The sequence below is a fragment of the Leucoraja erinacea genome, chromosome 21, assembly GCF_028641065.1.
Source record: "Leucoraja erinacea ecotype New England chromosome 21, Leri_hhj_1, whole genome shotgun sequence".
NCBI classification, from domain to species: Eukaryota; Metazoa; Chordata; class Chondrichthyes; order Rajiformes; family Rajidae; genus Leucoraja; species Leucoraja erinaceus.
The window spans coordinates 16,205,642-16,220,733 of record NC_073397.1 but is presented as its reverse complement, the minus strand read 5'-3'; the positions used below and the strand labels follow the sequence as shown (position 1 = coordinate 16,220,733).

General features: G+C 45.6%; 1 long non-coding RNA gene across 1 annotated transcript; it reads right to left on the bottom strand.

Moving 5' to 3' along the window:
- Positions 1-2,443: 2,443 nt before the first annotated feature.
- On the bottom strand, positions 2,444-14,097 carry LOC129707290 (uncharacterized). Its single transcript, XR_008725168.1, has 2 exons — positions 12,863-14,097; positions 2,444-2,895 (listed from the first exon to the last, which is right to left on the bottom strand). It is a non-coding gene; the product is annotated as an uncharacterized LOC129707290 (long non-coding RNA).
- Between the last annotated feature and the right edge of the window lie 995 nt (positions 14,098-15,092).

Below are 15,092 nucleotides of genomic sequence, written 5' to 3'. Positions count from 1 at the left end.
CCGGCGGGCTAGAGGTGGTTGGGCTTGCCGGGTGCTGTGGAGTTAGTTGCAGGCATCTTCCGTCGGGTGTTATGCTGCAACTGTGAATTTCACCGTTCCGTTGGTGTTACATGTGAACAAATGAGTCATAAAATGCCCATCGAAAAACCTTCCTCACCCGTATCAACTTATTACCTGTGTGTATGAAGGAACTGCAGGTGCTGGTCTAAACCGAAGATAGACTCAAAATGCTGTAATAACTCAGCAGGGAAGGGTCACGTCCCGAAATGTCACCCATTCCTTCTCTCCAGAGATGCTGCCTGTCCCGCTGAGTTACTCCAGCATTTTGTGTCTATTTTTGACAATTAAACACCCTTGACTCTTGCCTCCATGATCTGCCGAAGCGATGGATTTGGCTACAAAGTGTGAGGCTTGGCTGTGATTTCATTGCTTACAACTATTCTGTTGCTCTGGCCTCATGCCAAATGACAAGTAGATAAAATATTCACAGCCATGTGCATTGTTGCTGTGGTTCACATTCATTGCCACCACATCTTATTTGTTTCCCATGCACATGATTTTCATTTATCCCACATTTATGTCTGGGGTCCTTGTCTCACTGTGAAACCTCTTCGCATTTCTTTACATTGAATTCCACTTGTTCCTGAGGCTAATTCCAATCAGCTGAGTGTTCATGTTCATACGTCATAGGAGCAGAACTAGGCCATTCGGCCCATCAAGTCTACTCCGCCATTCAATCAATCTTTCCCTCTCAACCCCATTCTTCTGCCTTCGCCCCACAGTCCCAGACAACCTTAAGGGCCTGTCCCACTTTCCCGAGTTACTCACAGATTCTCCCGAGTTTTCCCCTTGATTCAAACTCGGAGATGCCAGCTGTAGGTACTCAGAGCTATTTATTTCACTCATGGACATTTTTCAACATGCTGAAAAAACGTCCCGACTTACCTGATGCCCCGAGTACCTACGGCTGGCATTACGAGCCGCTACAAAATATCGATGGACTCGCTACGGACATTCTCCGAGTTTGAATCAAGGGGAAAACTCGGGAGAATTCGTGAGTGGGCCAGGGCCTTAACTAATCAAGAATCTGTCAATCTCCGCCTTAAATATATCCACTGACTTGGCCTCCACCGCCGTCTGTGGCAATGAACTCCACAGATTCACCACCCTCCGCCTAAAGAAATTCCTCATCTCCTTTCAAAAAGGTCACCCTTTTAATCTGAGGCTGTGGCCTCTGGTCCTAGACTCTCCCACCAGTGTCCACTCTCTCCACGTCCACGCTATCCAAGCCTTTCACTGTTGACTTCATCAGCATTGGATCATCTGTTCCTTTAGCTGTTCCATGTGTAAATCCCAGTTTCATGTCAACTGGTATTGGTATTGATATATTATTGTCACATGTAACGAGGTCGACCATTTTTCATCCAGGTAAATCAAACCATACATAAGTGCATTAGATAGTGCAGAAAAAAGGGACTGACTTTAGACTTTGTAGATACAGCGTGGAAACGGGCCCGTCAGCCCACCAAGTCCACGCCGACCAGCCGACTGTACACCAGTTTTCTCCAAGAGCAGAGACTACATACAATTTTTTACCAAAGCCAATTAACCTACAAACCTGCAAGTCTTTGGCATGCGGGAGGAAACCAGAGCACCTGGAGAAAACCCACGCGGTTGCAGGGAGAGCGTACAAACTTCGTGGTCAGGATCGAACCTGGGTCTCCGGCGCCGTGAGGCAGCAGCTCTACCCGCTGCGCCACTGTGCCACCCCCAAGCCTCCACGTCTGTGTGATGGCTTGACCAGGAGGTGAGTTTCCTTTTAACGTAAGCATTCAGCTGCCGCGCTGTCCCGAGTGAATGCAAACGGAGACTTGTGAACCACCCAGGCGCCAGAACGCTTCTGGGTGAGTCAACGTCCCCGATCCAGTCGCCCAACAACGGATGCTGCCGCGTTTAATCCTCATCTTCCCGGACACAACCCTCTGATAATTGAGGTCATTAGGGGAAGCCTCTAAGATGACTCCCCTTTAATTTCATGCTGAATCTGTTACATCTGCTTACAATATTTACTGAGTACCAGGGAGGCTACCAGTTCACATCTGGAGTCTAGACTTACTGACTCTATGGGCAGGGCTCCCTCACTCTGCCTGGATCCCTTGCCATCGTCCACTGTTTGTTTAGGTGGCCCATGGGTAATTGGTATCAAAGTAACTGGCTCCCTCACCCAGAGGCGTCTTTCTAGAGTCAAGAGTGTTTTATTGTCATGTGTCCCAAACAGAACAATGAAATTCTTACTTGCAGCGGCACAACAGAATATGTAAACATTGTACTCTGTAACAATATAATGGACGAAAAGAAGTTCAGTTTATATAAATATATATACACACACACACACACACACACACACACACATAACAAAAAGGCAAAACCAATGCTCTCAAATCTATGTATTCGGAGTTTATTTGGAGGTTGTAGTGTTTAAAAGCCTTATGGGTGTAGGGAAGAAGCTGTTCCTGAACCTGGACGTTACAGTTTTCAGGCTCCTATACCTTCTTCCGGATAGCAGGGTGAAATGAGAGCATGGCCAGGGTGGTGTGGGACTCTGACGATGCTGGCTGCCTTTTTCAGGCAGCGACCCCTGCAGGTCCCTTCGATAGTGGGGATGTCAGTGCCCATGGTGGACAGGGAAACAAATGGGCTCCATACATCACCGGTTGGGGCGGGCTGTTGGACACCTTTGCTTCAAGTGACCGCTCCCGAACCAAATTGCTTCCGCAGCTGGAGGCTCTCAGATGCCGAGCTCTGATCAGAGAGCGGCTCCTGTGTCGAAGACATCAGAACGTCTGGGATGTGTCGCAGAGTGGCGTCGCCATCAGAACCTGCTCGGCAACTCAGCTGTCGAAAATGTGGCAATCATCAGAGCCTGCGCTAATACCCATCTAATTACCAAAGCCTGCAATTATGCCTTGCACATGTCAGTGTGGAGACATCTTAACACACCTCCAGCAACTCCCTTTCTGTTCCTGAAAGGCAGCGCCAGCTCTTGATATTGTTACTTAAGGTTAGAGATACAGTGTGGAAACAGGCCCTTCGGCCCACCGGGCCGTGCCGACCAATGATCACCCGCACACTAGCACTAACTCTCCTGCAGAACAGGGACAATTTACAGAAGCTGATTAGCTGATTAACCTACAAACCTGCACGCCTTTGGAGTGTGGGAGGGAACCGGAGCACCCGGAGTAAACCCACGCGGTCACAGGGAGATCCTGTAGTCAGAATCGAACTTGGGTCTCTTGCGCTGTGAGGCAGCAACTCTACCGCTGCGCCACTGTGCCGCCCTAGGATGGTCCGACTGTAATGTATAAACTTTCCGCTGACTGGTTAGCACACAAGAATAGATTTTCACTGTACCTCGGTACATGTGACAGTATACTAAGCTAAGCTATTACATTCTCCACGGATGCTGCCTGACCTGCTGAGTTACTCCGTCACTTTGTGCCATTTTTCGTGGAATTCTCTGTTCGCTCAGAGGAGATCATGCCTCTGTATTCACTCCATTGAATCTTTCCACCGTTTTAAACAGCTCAATCATAATAATATAAACTTTATTACGGACTCAAGGTCCAGACAAGGGGCAACATTACATTAAAAATGCATTGCATATCAAATATCATAAATATATATAAAATTATGGTATATCACATAAAAACATCATAATTTATATTTAACAAAAACCCACAATACTCAAGTTAAAAATCCAGATTAAAAGATGATCAATGTCCTACAACAATGTCCTACAACAGCTATATTTAAGAGGGAGTTAGATGTGGCCCTTGTGGCCAAGGGGATCAGAGGGTATGGAGAGAAGGCAGGTACGGGATACTGAGTTGGATGATCAGCCATGATCATATTAAATGGCGGTGCAGGCTCGAAGGGCCGAATGGCCTACTCCTGCACCTAATTTCTATGTTTCTATGTTTCTATGAGACAACGATACCAGTGTGTCCACAACTGGGATTCGTAGCGTGTAGTGCTAACCCTTATGTTTGTCAAGGCCACAATAAGCACATTTTTTAGAGTCATTTATCCTGCAAATGAATTTATACGTGGTGTCTTAGGATAGCTTCTAAAGTACCGACTCCTGCAGCCACAAACATATTACTGCCACTACACCATCTAGGTTGCCTTAGCAGTGTTCTCATGGCATCGTTATATGCCACCTTTAGTCTCTGCATACTTGTCTTTAAATAGTTCGACCACAGGCGCGCAGTGTAGAGGGGTGTGCAGTATGCTCTAAATAGCGACATCTTCACCACATCTGCACACGCACCAAATTTACGCAAGAGGATATTTGCCTGTACATACAGCATGCGTCGTTGCCTATAAATATCCTAATCATCTGTCATTTGTTCTGTAATAATATGCCCTAGATATTTTAATCTTATTACAGACACTAAGATTGTTGTCAGACAATTTAAAAACAGGATATTTTAGGCATTTATCCTCTTTGGTTCTACAGACCATAACAGCACTCTTACTAGCATTATATTTAATGTCATGTTCCACACCATACACGGAACATATAGTAAGGCCAATCATATGTCCCCCAGCCTTTCAACACAATGGAGGATTTCAGGTGCAAATTTAAGTTATTTACAGTGACACAGAGATACAGTGCTGAAACTGGCCCTTCGGCCTCCTGAATCCAGGCCAACCAGCGATCCCCGTACACGAACACAATCCTACACACTAGTGGCAATTTACAATTTTTCCGAAGGCCAATTCACCTACAAACCTGGTAGACACAAAATGCTGGAGTAACTCAGCGGGTGAGGCAGCATTTCTGGAGACAAGGAATGACTGATGTTACGGCTCTCGCCCCGAAACGTCGCCCTTTCCTTCTCTCCAGAGATGCTGCCTCACCCACTGAGTTACTAAAGCATTTTGTGTCCACCTTTCGATTTAAACCAGCATCTGCAGTTCTTTCTTACACAAACCTGTACGTCTTTGGAGTGTGGGAGGAAACCGGAGCACCCGAAGAAAACCCACGCGGTCACGGGGAGAACGTACAAACTCTGTACCGACAGTACCCGTAGTCAGGATCGAACCCGGGTCTCTGGAGCTCTGTGCGGCAGCAACTCCACTGTAGTGTCACTGTACCGCTCGTTGTGGCTACTCAAAGATAGTCTTTCCCCCTTTGCTTGTGCGTCAGGGCTTGCTCCTACGACTGTTGCCAAAAGGTAATTGATCCAAAAATAATTTTATTTTGGCCTGGGCAAAGTTTGTTTTCCCTGCCAAGATCCTGAGGCAATTTGACTGGACTCCAGAGTGAGAGTTAAGTTTGGGGTGTTGGAATGACTCCGAGTTGAAACACTTCTCACAGCTGTTCAGTGGATGCTTCCTGGGAACGCTGGTGTACAGATGTGCTCTCGCCCTTCCGAAACCGTTGAAGCTAGTTCAATCCTTAGCAATGAGCTCTGGGAGTTTACGATATTCTAACAGGGTCAGCATGACTCTTCATTATCCCGACAACAATCCTTCCCGTCTTCCCGCACCACCAGGAATGTTTGTCCATGCATCATCTTCAGATTTCCCGCCCATTCCCAATCACCTCGCTTTCCTCGCCAATCTCTTCCTAGACCCTAATCTTTGGCCATCCCCTCAAATATTTGTTAGTTGGCCAATACTACCCCTGCGTTACTGTGCCACCCCTGTTACTTTTGTGCAAAAAAAAAAACCTTAAAAGAGTAGAGCTGATCTGAAGGGGCATAGAGTGGGGAACATGTGTCATGGTAATTAGACAACTTGAACCAGTCGCGTGGACTGATGGTTTCACCAGGGTGGGAGACCAGAACCGCTCTCTGGTTGTTGATGTGCACGATGCAAAATTGAGGTAACATAGAACTAATGTGAAGCGGTGATCATTGGTCAGCACGGACTCGGTGGGCCGAAGGGCCTGTTTCCACACTATATCTCTGAACGAAACTAAAATAAATTGTCTGGTCCATCCAGATATTGACATCCCCATCATCAAAGGGGTTGACCAGAAGTGCTACCTCAAGAAGGCAGCTATAATCATAAAAGACCCACCCCCTGCTAGACATGCCCCCATCTTGCTGCTGTCATTGGGAAGAAGGTACAGGAGCCTGAGAACCATGATCTCCAGGTTGCAAGAACAGCTTCTTCCCATCAGTTATCGGACTCTGAATCACTGTACGACCCTAATCACGACCCTACAGGGCCCGTCTAGGGGATTATTTGCGCTTCATTTATGCGTCACGACACACGACGCTGTCGCGTGCAGCACCCCCAGGATTTTGGGATTCACAAAATCTTCACGTGCCACCTATGTGACGCACAAATGGCGCCCAAGTGGGACAGCCCCTTACCTCTACACCAAAACTTTACAAACTTTGCAGCACTGTGGTTCCTCAATGTACTTTATTCTCGCACTATCTTGTTCTACATTAGTTTAGAATAACTGATCATCTATTGCATGTTTTGTTGTTCGAGTTGCTGTGTCTGATGTGCCGGTAAAGCTGCAGTAAGTAGGGATTTCCTAGTGTACGAGTGATGGCCGCTCGGCGCAGACTGGGTGGGCTGGAGGGCCTGTTTCTGAGCTGCACCTCAAAAATAAAGTCCCTGTTCATTCCTTAGGTGCATATGACCAACAAACTCTTAATCTCTTAGACATAAAATGCTGGAGTAATTCAGCTGGACAGGTAGCGTCGCTGGATAGAAGGAATGGGTGACGTTTCAGGTCGAGACCCTTCTTCAGACTGATGTTAGGGGAGTGGGCGGTACAGAGATAAAATGTAGTCAGATACAATAAGACTGGTAGGAGAACTGGGAAGGGAGAGGGGATGGAGAGAGAGGGAAAGCAAGGGTTAGTTGAAGTTAGAGAAGTCAATGTTCATACCACCGGGGTGTAAGCTACCCATGTAAATCTGACTCCCATTGCTATCTAGACTACACTTCTTCTCACCCTGCTTCCTGGAAAGACTATCCCCTACTCCCAATTCCTCTGTCTACGCCGCATCTGTGCCCAGGATGAAGTTTTCCAGACCAGGTCATCAGAGATGTCCTTATTCTTCAGGGACCTCATCCAATCTCATCTACTGTATCCGCTGTTCCAGGCGTGGATTCCTGTACATCGGCGAGACCAAGCTCAGGCTAGGCAATCGTTTCGCTGAACACCTCCACTCAGTCCGCCTAAACCTATCCGATCACCTGGTTGCTCAACACTAACTCCCACTCCCACACTGACCTTTCTACCCTGGGCCTCCTCCATTGCCAGAGCAAATTGGAGGAACTGCAATTCATATTTCGCTTGGGCAGCTTACAACCCAGCAGTATGAACATTGACTTATCGAACTTCAAGTAGCCCTTGCTTTCCCTCTCTCTCTCCATCCCCTCCCCCTTCCGAGTTCTACCAGTCTCACTGCCTCCGACTACATTTTATCTCTGTACTGCCCACTCCCAACATCAGTCTGACGAAGGGTCGTGACCCAAAACGTCACCTATTCCTTCTCTCCTGAGATGCTGCCTGTCCGCTGAGTTACTCCAGCATTTTGTGTCTATCTTCGTTCCCTTAATCATTCTTTCTTCCAAAGTGATAACGTCATATTTTCCCATATCACATTCCATCTTATTGCCCATCACCTCACCTAATTAAATCCCTTTGACATATATTTTTTGCCCTCTTTACAAATCATTGACTCACCTATCTTTGCATCATCAATAAATATGGCTACAATCCTTCATCCAAGTCATCATCATAGATTATAAACAGTTGAGGCTGCATCTCTCATTCTTATGGCTCCCACTCGTTACTGATTGCCAGACTTAAAAGCTGGCACAGTTGTGTAGCTAGTCGAGCCTCTGCCTCGCAGCTCTTAGGGCAGCACAGTGGCGCAGCGGTAGAGTTGCTGCCTCACCGATGGTTAAAGGTTGTAAAGTTGCCCTTGTGTGTAAGACAGCGTTAGTGTGTGGGGATCGCTAGTCAGTGTGGGCCCGGTGGGCCGAAGGGCATGTTTTCACGCTGTATCTCGAAAACAAACGAATAAACGAAACACGTAGGTTTGAGGATTACTTAGCACTCTGTAACACGTAGGTTTGAGGATTAATTAGCAAAATGGTAGAATCCGGAGGGTGGTGGTCTTGATGGAAATGTGGGATAAATAAAATGGATCAGTGTAAAAATGGGAGACCACGGGTCAGCATGGACTCAGTAGGAAGAGGGTGTGTTCCTGTGCTGAATATCTTCAAGACTCCATGTCTTAGAAAATGATCCATTTAATATATTTGTGGCTGCAGGAGTCAGTACTTTAGAAGGTATCCAAATAAATCATATGTACAAATTCATTTGCAGGATAAATGACTCTAAACATGTAATTACTGTGTCCTTGTCAAACATAAGGTTTAGCACTACACACTACGAATCCCAGTTGTGGAGACACTGGTATCGTTGTCACGTTGTAGGATGTTGATCATTCTCTTCTATTCTAGATATTAATTCATGTATTGTGTTTTTACAGTATGATTTATAAATGATATATTAAGATTTTATATGTATTTTATGATGTTTTTATGTGCAATGTATTTTTATGTAATGTTGTCCCTTGTCTGGACCTTGAGTCCGAAAAAAAGTTTATTATTATTATTATCCTAACACTTTGTTTACTGTTAGTGAGCGAATCCAAGAGACATTGGGACAGGTACATCTAAGAAAGGTTTAGAAGGATGTGGGCCAAACACAGGCAGATGGGTCTAGTGTAGATGGTGCATGTTGGTTAGCATGGACAAGTTGGGCTGAAGGGCTTAGTTCCATGCTTTTTGATTCTATGATTAGTATAAAATGGGAGATCAAGGGGCAGCAGTAGCGCAGCGGTAGAACTGCTGCCTTACAATGCCACAGAACCGGGTTTCAGTCTAACTAGGGGTTTAAGAAGGAACTGCAGATGTCGGAAAATCGAAGGTAGACAAAAGTGCTGGAGAAACTCAGCAGGTGCAGCAGCAGCAGCAGCAGCAGCTATGGAGCGAAGGAAATAGGCAACGTTTCGGGCCGAAACCCTTCTTCAGACTGATGACTAGGGGTGCTGTCTCTGCTGAGTTTGCATGTTCGCCCTGTGACCACATGGGTTTCCTTCAGGTTCTTTGGTTGAATCCCACATCCCAAAGATGTACAAGTTTGTAGGTTAATTGGTTTCAAGAGAAATTGTAAACAGTCCCCAGGGTGTAGGATCGTGGTCGCAGACAGGGTGATTGTTGGTCGGCGCGGACTTGGAGTTTCCTGATGCTTCTTCACATACCCTTTCACTGGTAACCGTATCAAGAACAGAGGGAAGAGGGGCAGCAACAGAATATTTAATGCTCCCTCCACACCCACCCTGAACCTTCTCCACCATTTATGAGATTACAGCTGCTCCTTTGGCTCATTGCCATTTTCTTATCTGATCCCAATGTGGCAATATTAGTCTCTTGACCTCAATATAATGACTCAGAATCCACAGGTCTCGAGGGTAGGGAGTTCCGAAGATTTACAACAAATGAAACCTTGCACTCGGTCCACCAAGGATTACTGCATCTCCCAGGTGCTAACCATTTTAACTACTCTTCCCATTCAAACAATGACCTTTCTGTCCTGGGCCTCTTCCATTGCCAGAGTGAAGCCACACGCATGCTGGAGGAACAGCAGCTCACATTCCACTTTGGTAGCTTACAACCTAACGGTATGAACATTGAGTGTAGGAAGGAACTGCAGATGCCGGTTTACACACGTTGGAGTAACTCAGGGGGCATCTCTGGAAAAAAAGGAATAGGTGGCGTTTCAGGTCGAGACACTTCTTCAGACTGAAGGGGCTCGACTCGAAACATCATCGGGACATGTAACTCGGGACATGTAACTATTTCTCTCCCCCTCCACCTATGTCACTTTTTCTAGCTTCACAATTCACAACTCTTCAATCCTTTTGTCTCAGACCGCTTTGTTTTCATCTCTGGCCTTTGTCCATCCATCTGTATCAAACCCCCCCCCCCCCCCCCCCCCCCCCCCCCCCCCCGGCCTGTGTTCGCCTACGACCTGCCACACTTTGTCTTGCCCCTCCTAGAGTCATGCACCAGCACCGACCCTCTCCTCCGTCCACCGCCATGTTGTCCTGGGGCCCCATCTTGTCCTTCAGAAAACTGTTCCCTCTCCTAACATCTCCTAGCCTTACGAGCTGCTGCCTTAGTGCCGGTGACCCGGGCTCAATCCTGACCTTGTGTGAAGTCTGTATGATCTCCTTGTGACCACGTGGGTTTCCTCCCACAACCCAAAGATGTGGGAGTTTGTAGGATAATTGGCACCTGTAAACCGCCGTTAGTTTAGCTTAGAGATACAGGGTGGAAACAGGTTCTTCGGCCCACCAAGTCCACGCCAACCAATGATGTCATTCCATCCTACACACTAGGGACAATTTACAGAAACCAATTAACTTGTGCATCTATGGAGTGTGGGAGGAAGCCAAAGCACCCAGAGAAAACCTACACAGTCACAGGGAGAACTTACAAACTCCATACAGACAGCATCCGCAGTCAAGATTGCTTCCGGGTCTCATAAGTTCAAGTGATAGGAGCAGAATTAGGCCACAGTCCATCAAGTCTACTCTGCCATTCAATCATGGCTGATCCTATCTTTCCCTCCTTACCCCCTTCTCCTGCCTTCTCCCCATAACCCTTGACACCCGTACTAATCAAGAATCTATCTATCTCTGCCTTAAAAATATCCATTAATGGCCTCCACAGTCTTTTGTGGCAAAAAAATAAATAAAAAATCACAGATTCATCACCCTCCGATGATCAAAATTCCTCCTCATCTCCTTCATAAAAGAACGTTGTTTAATTCTGAGGTTATGTCCTCCAGTCCTGGACTCTCCCTCTAGGGGAAAAATCCTCTCTACATCCACTCTATCCAAGCCTTTCACCATTCGGTAAGTTTCAATGAGGTTCCTCACTCCCCTTCCAATCTCCAATGAGTACAGGCCCCGTACCATCAAACGCTCATCATATGTCAACCCACTCATCCCTGTAAACCTCCTCTGGACCGTCTCCAGCACATCCTTCCTCAGATATGGTACCCAAGGGTCTCTGGCACTGTTAAGCAGTAACTCTACCCCTGTGTCACCATGCTGCCTTAGTGTGCAAGGAGTGGATGAGAAAGTGGGATACGATAGAACTGGTTGGCGTGGACTTGGTGGGCCAATGTGCCTGTTCCATGCTGTATCTCTAATCTAAAGTCTATACTAAACTAGATCACAACCACCAACACCTCCTTACTCTGTGTTGGTGGAATTCCCGCCAACCCTCCTTGCGCTCCTTCCCCCCCCCATACAAAAAACAATTGATGAACATTAACGCTAAGGTCAAAGATTCATAATGTTTCCCTCAGTTGAAATACTATTCATTAGATACAGCTCCTTTCATTAACAAGCTGAGGAAAAATAAGTCTCTCTTTCCCTGCCTCTGCAACCGCGTCAGACCTTCCCATGCAAAACAGTTTCTTGCCGACCCTAGTTTTGACCTTTATGAGGGTAGAAGTTAGCAATTGTTCAGTCTTAATCAATCTTGGAAGCTACTTTTGAAGGAAATGTTCTTGATTTGCATAAAAAACTATTGCTGTGAATCCGAGCAACAAAAACTTCAGTGGGAAATCCAGACTAATGATATTATTTCTTTGTAGCTCAATGGCTCCCTCTCATGGATAATTTATTCAGCACAGCATTTCACTTAAAAGAAAAAGACAACACAAAGTTCTGGAGTATCTCACGTATAGGAAGGAACAGCATGCAGATGGTGGTTTATACCCAAGATAGACACAAAGTGCTGGAGTAACTTAGCGGGTCAGGCTACATCTCTGGTGAAAAAAGATGGATGATGTTTTGAGTCAGAAGCCTTCTTCAGATTCAAAATAGACATAAAATGCTGGAGTAAGTCAGTGGGACAGGCAGCATCTCTGATGGACAGGTGACATTTCAGATCAGGATGCCTCTTCATGTTTTCAGAAATCATTTTTCCAAAGCTTCTCTTTTGCCCTGGATCAATGAGGTGGAATAATTACCCTTGCAAATGACATAAAATCTGGGGAACATGGAACAGTGTTGAAGATAGACACAAAATGCTGGATTAACTCAGTGGGTCAGGTACCATCTCTGAAGAAAAAGGATGGGTGACATTTCAGGTCAGGACCCTTCCTCAGTCTGAAGAAAGGTCCCTACCCAAAACATCACTCATCCTTTTTCTCCAGCAATGTTGCCTGACCTGCTGAATTATTCCAGCACTGTGTCTATCAATGGTGTAAGGCAGAACCTGCAGCTTCTTATTTCCTCATTCTATAGAACGGCACACAATGTTGGCGCCGAACATGAAGCCAAGTTAGTCTGACCTCATCTGCCTGCACATGACCCATATCAACTATTCCCTGCACTTTCATGTGCAGAGCAAAAAGCCTCTTAAACATCACTATTGGATCTGCCTCCACCTCCACCACCTGGCAGCACATTCCAGACCCCCACTACTCAATGTAAAAAAACATTACACCAGGACAATCAAGGACATATTGCACCCCAGTCACTCCTCCCCTCTGGCAAGAGGTACAGAAGTGTGAAACCGCACACCTCCAGTTTCAGGAACTGAACTATCCACCTGACGAGCAGTCCTGTGTAGTCCAATCTACCTCGTTGGAGACTATCGTTGATCAGACTTTACCTTGCACTAAACACCATTCCCTTTATCATGTATTTATATCCTGTGGACGGCTTAATTATAATCATGCATTGCCTTTCTGCTGACTGGTTAGCACACAGCAAAAAGCTCTTCACTGTACCTTGGTACGCGTGACGATAAACTAGACTCAAGTGGCAAACTCCAGTTTCCAAGTCAGATGGTTTATGGCAGACAACAGCTACCGATTGTGACAACACCCACATTCAGCAAGTTTTGTGATTGCACGAAAGGTTCTCAACGTTCAGTGAAAATGATGAAAACGTTTGCAAAACATTCTCAAAAGCAGTCACTAACCTCAAATGTGCCCTCTGGTGGCACAGCTGTTAAAAGCACCAACTTCTATTGCTGCCTCTTGGTATTGGTAGACAAATATTGAAATACAGTGAAAAGCTTTGCATGCTAGCCAGTCAAATCACACTACACAGTGCCCTCCATAATGTTTGGGACAAAGACCCATCATTTATTTATTTGCCTCTGTGCTCCACAATTTGAGATTTGTAATAGAAAAAAAAAGAAAAAAAATCAAATGTGGTTACAGTCAGTCAGATTTTATTAAAGGCCATTTTAATATATTTTGGTTTCTCCATGTAGAAATTACAGCTGTGTTTATACATAGTCCTCCCATTTCCGGGCACCGTAATGTTTGGGACGTGTGTGTTTGTAATTGCTCAGCTTTGTTTAAATGCCTCCTTCATGCAGGTATAAGAGAGCTCTCAGCATCTAGTCTTTCCATCACATTTAGAAATTTTTATTGCTGTTTATCAACACGAAGACCAAAGTTATGCCAATGAAAGTCAAAGAAACCATTATGAGACTGAGAAACAAGAATAAAACAAACATTAGGCTTACCAAAATCAACTGTTTGAAACATGATTAAGAAGAGAGCACTGGTGAGGAAGATCCAAAGCATACCACCTCTTCTGTGAAACATGGTGGTGGGGGTGTTATGGCCTTAGGATGTATGGCTGCTGAAAGTACTGGATCACTTATCTTCATTGATGATGCAACTGCTGATGGTAGTAGCATTATGAATTTTAAAGTGTATAGACACATCCTATCTGCTCAAGTTCAAACATGCCTCAAAACTCATTGGCCGCCGATTCATTCTATAGCAAGACAATGATACCAAACAAACAAAGGAGTTTTTCCAAAGCTAATTAATGGTCAATCCTTGAGTGGTCAAGTCAATCACCTGATCTGAACCCAATTGAGCATGCCTTTTATATACTGAAGAGAAAACTGAAGGGGACTAGCCCCCAAAACAAGCAAAAGCTAAAGATGGCTGCAAAACAGGCCTGGCAGAGCATCACCAGAGAAGACACCCAGCAACTGGTGATGTCCATGAATCACAAACATTATGGTGCCCTGAAATGAGGGGGGGGGGCTGGGACTATGTATAAACACTGTTGTAATTTCTGCACGGTGAAAACAAAATGTTGGTTAGTGGAATTTGATAGGACCCTTTTCTTACATAGCAGATTATTGGCCGAGTTTGTAATGGAGGTTCCCTGGATAGCAAAGAGAAAAAATAGTAACAGACATTTTTTAGGAACTATCAAGTTAAGGCAACTCGCAAGAAAAAAAGGAAGCAAACCAGTTTGAAGCCAACAGCATATCTCTCTGAAGCCGACAGCATATCAACCTGAAATGTCATCTATCCATTTCCCTCTGCAGATGCTGTCTATGACTTGCTGTGTTCTGCAAGCACTTTGTTTTTCAATCAAGATTCCAGTATCTGCACTCGTATCTCCAGGCTTGGTTAGAGATGTGGTGAAAGTTTTGAAAGAGAACTTCCAAGAGTGGGATATAGATAATATTCAGCAAAAAAGAAAAACTGGGATAGAAAGAATTATGGAAAAATTGAGGATCAGGCATTGAAACCATGGAGTTGAAGTCATACCATAGAATCAGGCCCTTCAGCCCATCACATTCACATTGAACCTTGCACCCATCTACCCACCGTTCGTCCATAGATGTCCTGATGATTCCTGCGATAACAAGTGTCAGTCATGACCCAAGGATGCCGTTTTGCCTCTGAACGTTATAGCCGGTTTCACCCGAGACTTTAGACATACAGCGTGTGAGCAGGTCCTTCTGCCTAACAAATCCGCGCTGACCAGCGACCTTCCCTGCACTAACATTATCCTCCACACTCGGGACAGTTTTACAATTTTACCCAAGTCAATTAAGCTACAAACCTGTACGTCTTTGGAGTGTGGGAGGAAACCGGAGCAACCGGAGACCCACGCAGTCCCAGGGAAAACTTGCAAACTACATACAGACCACCCGTAGACTGGAATGAACCCGGATCTCTGGCATAGTAAGGCAGC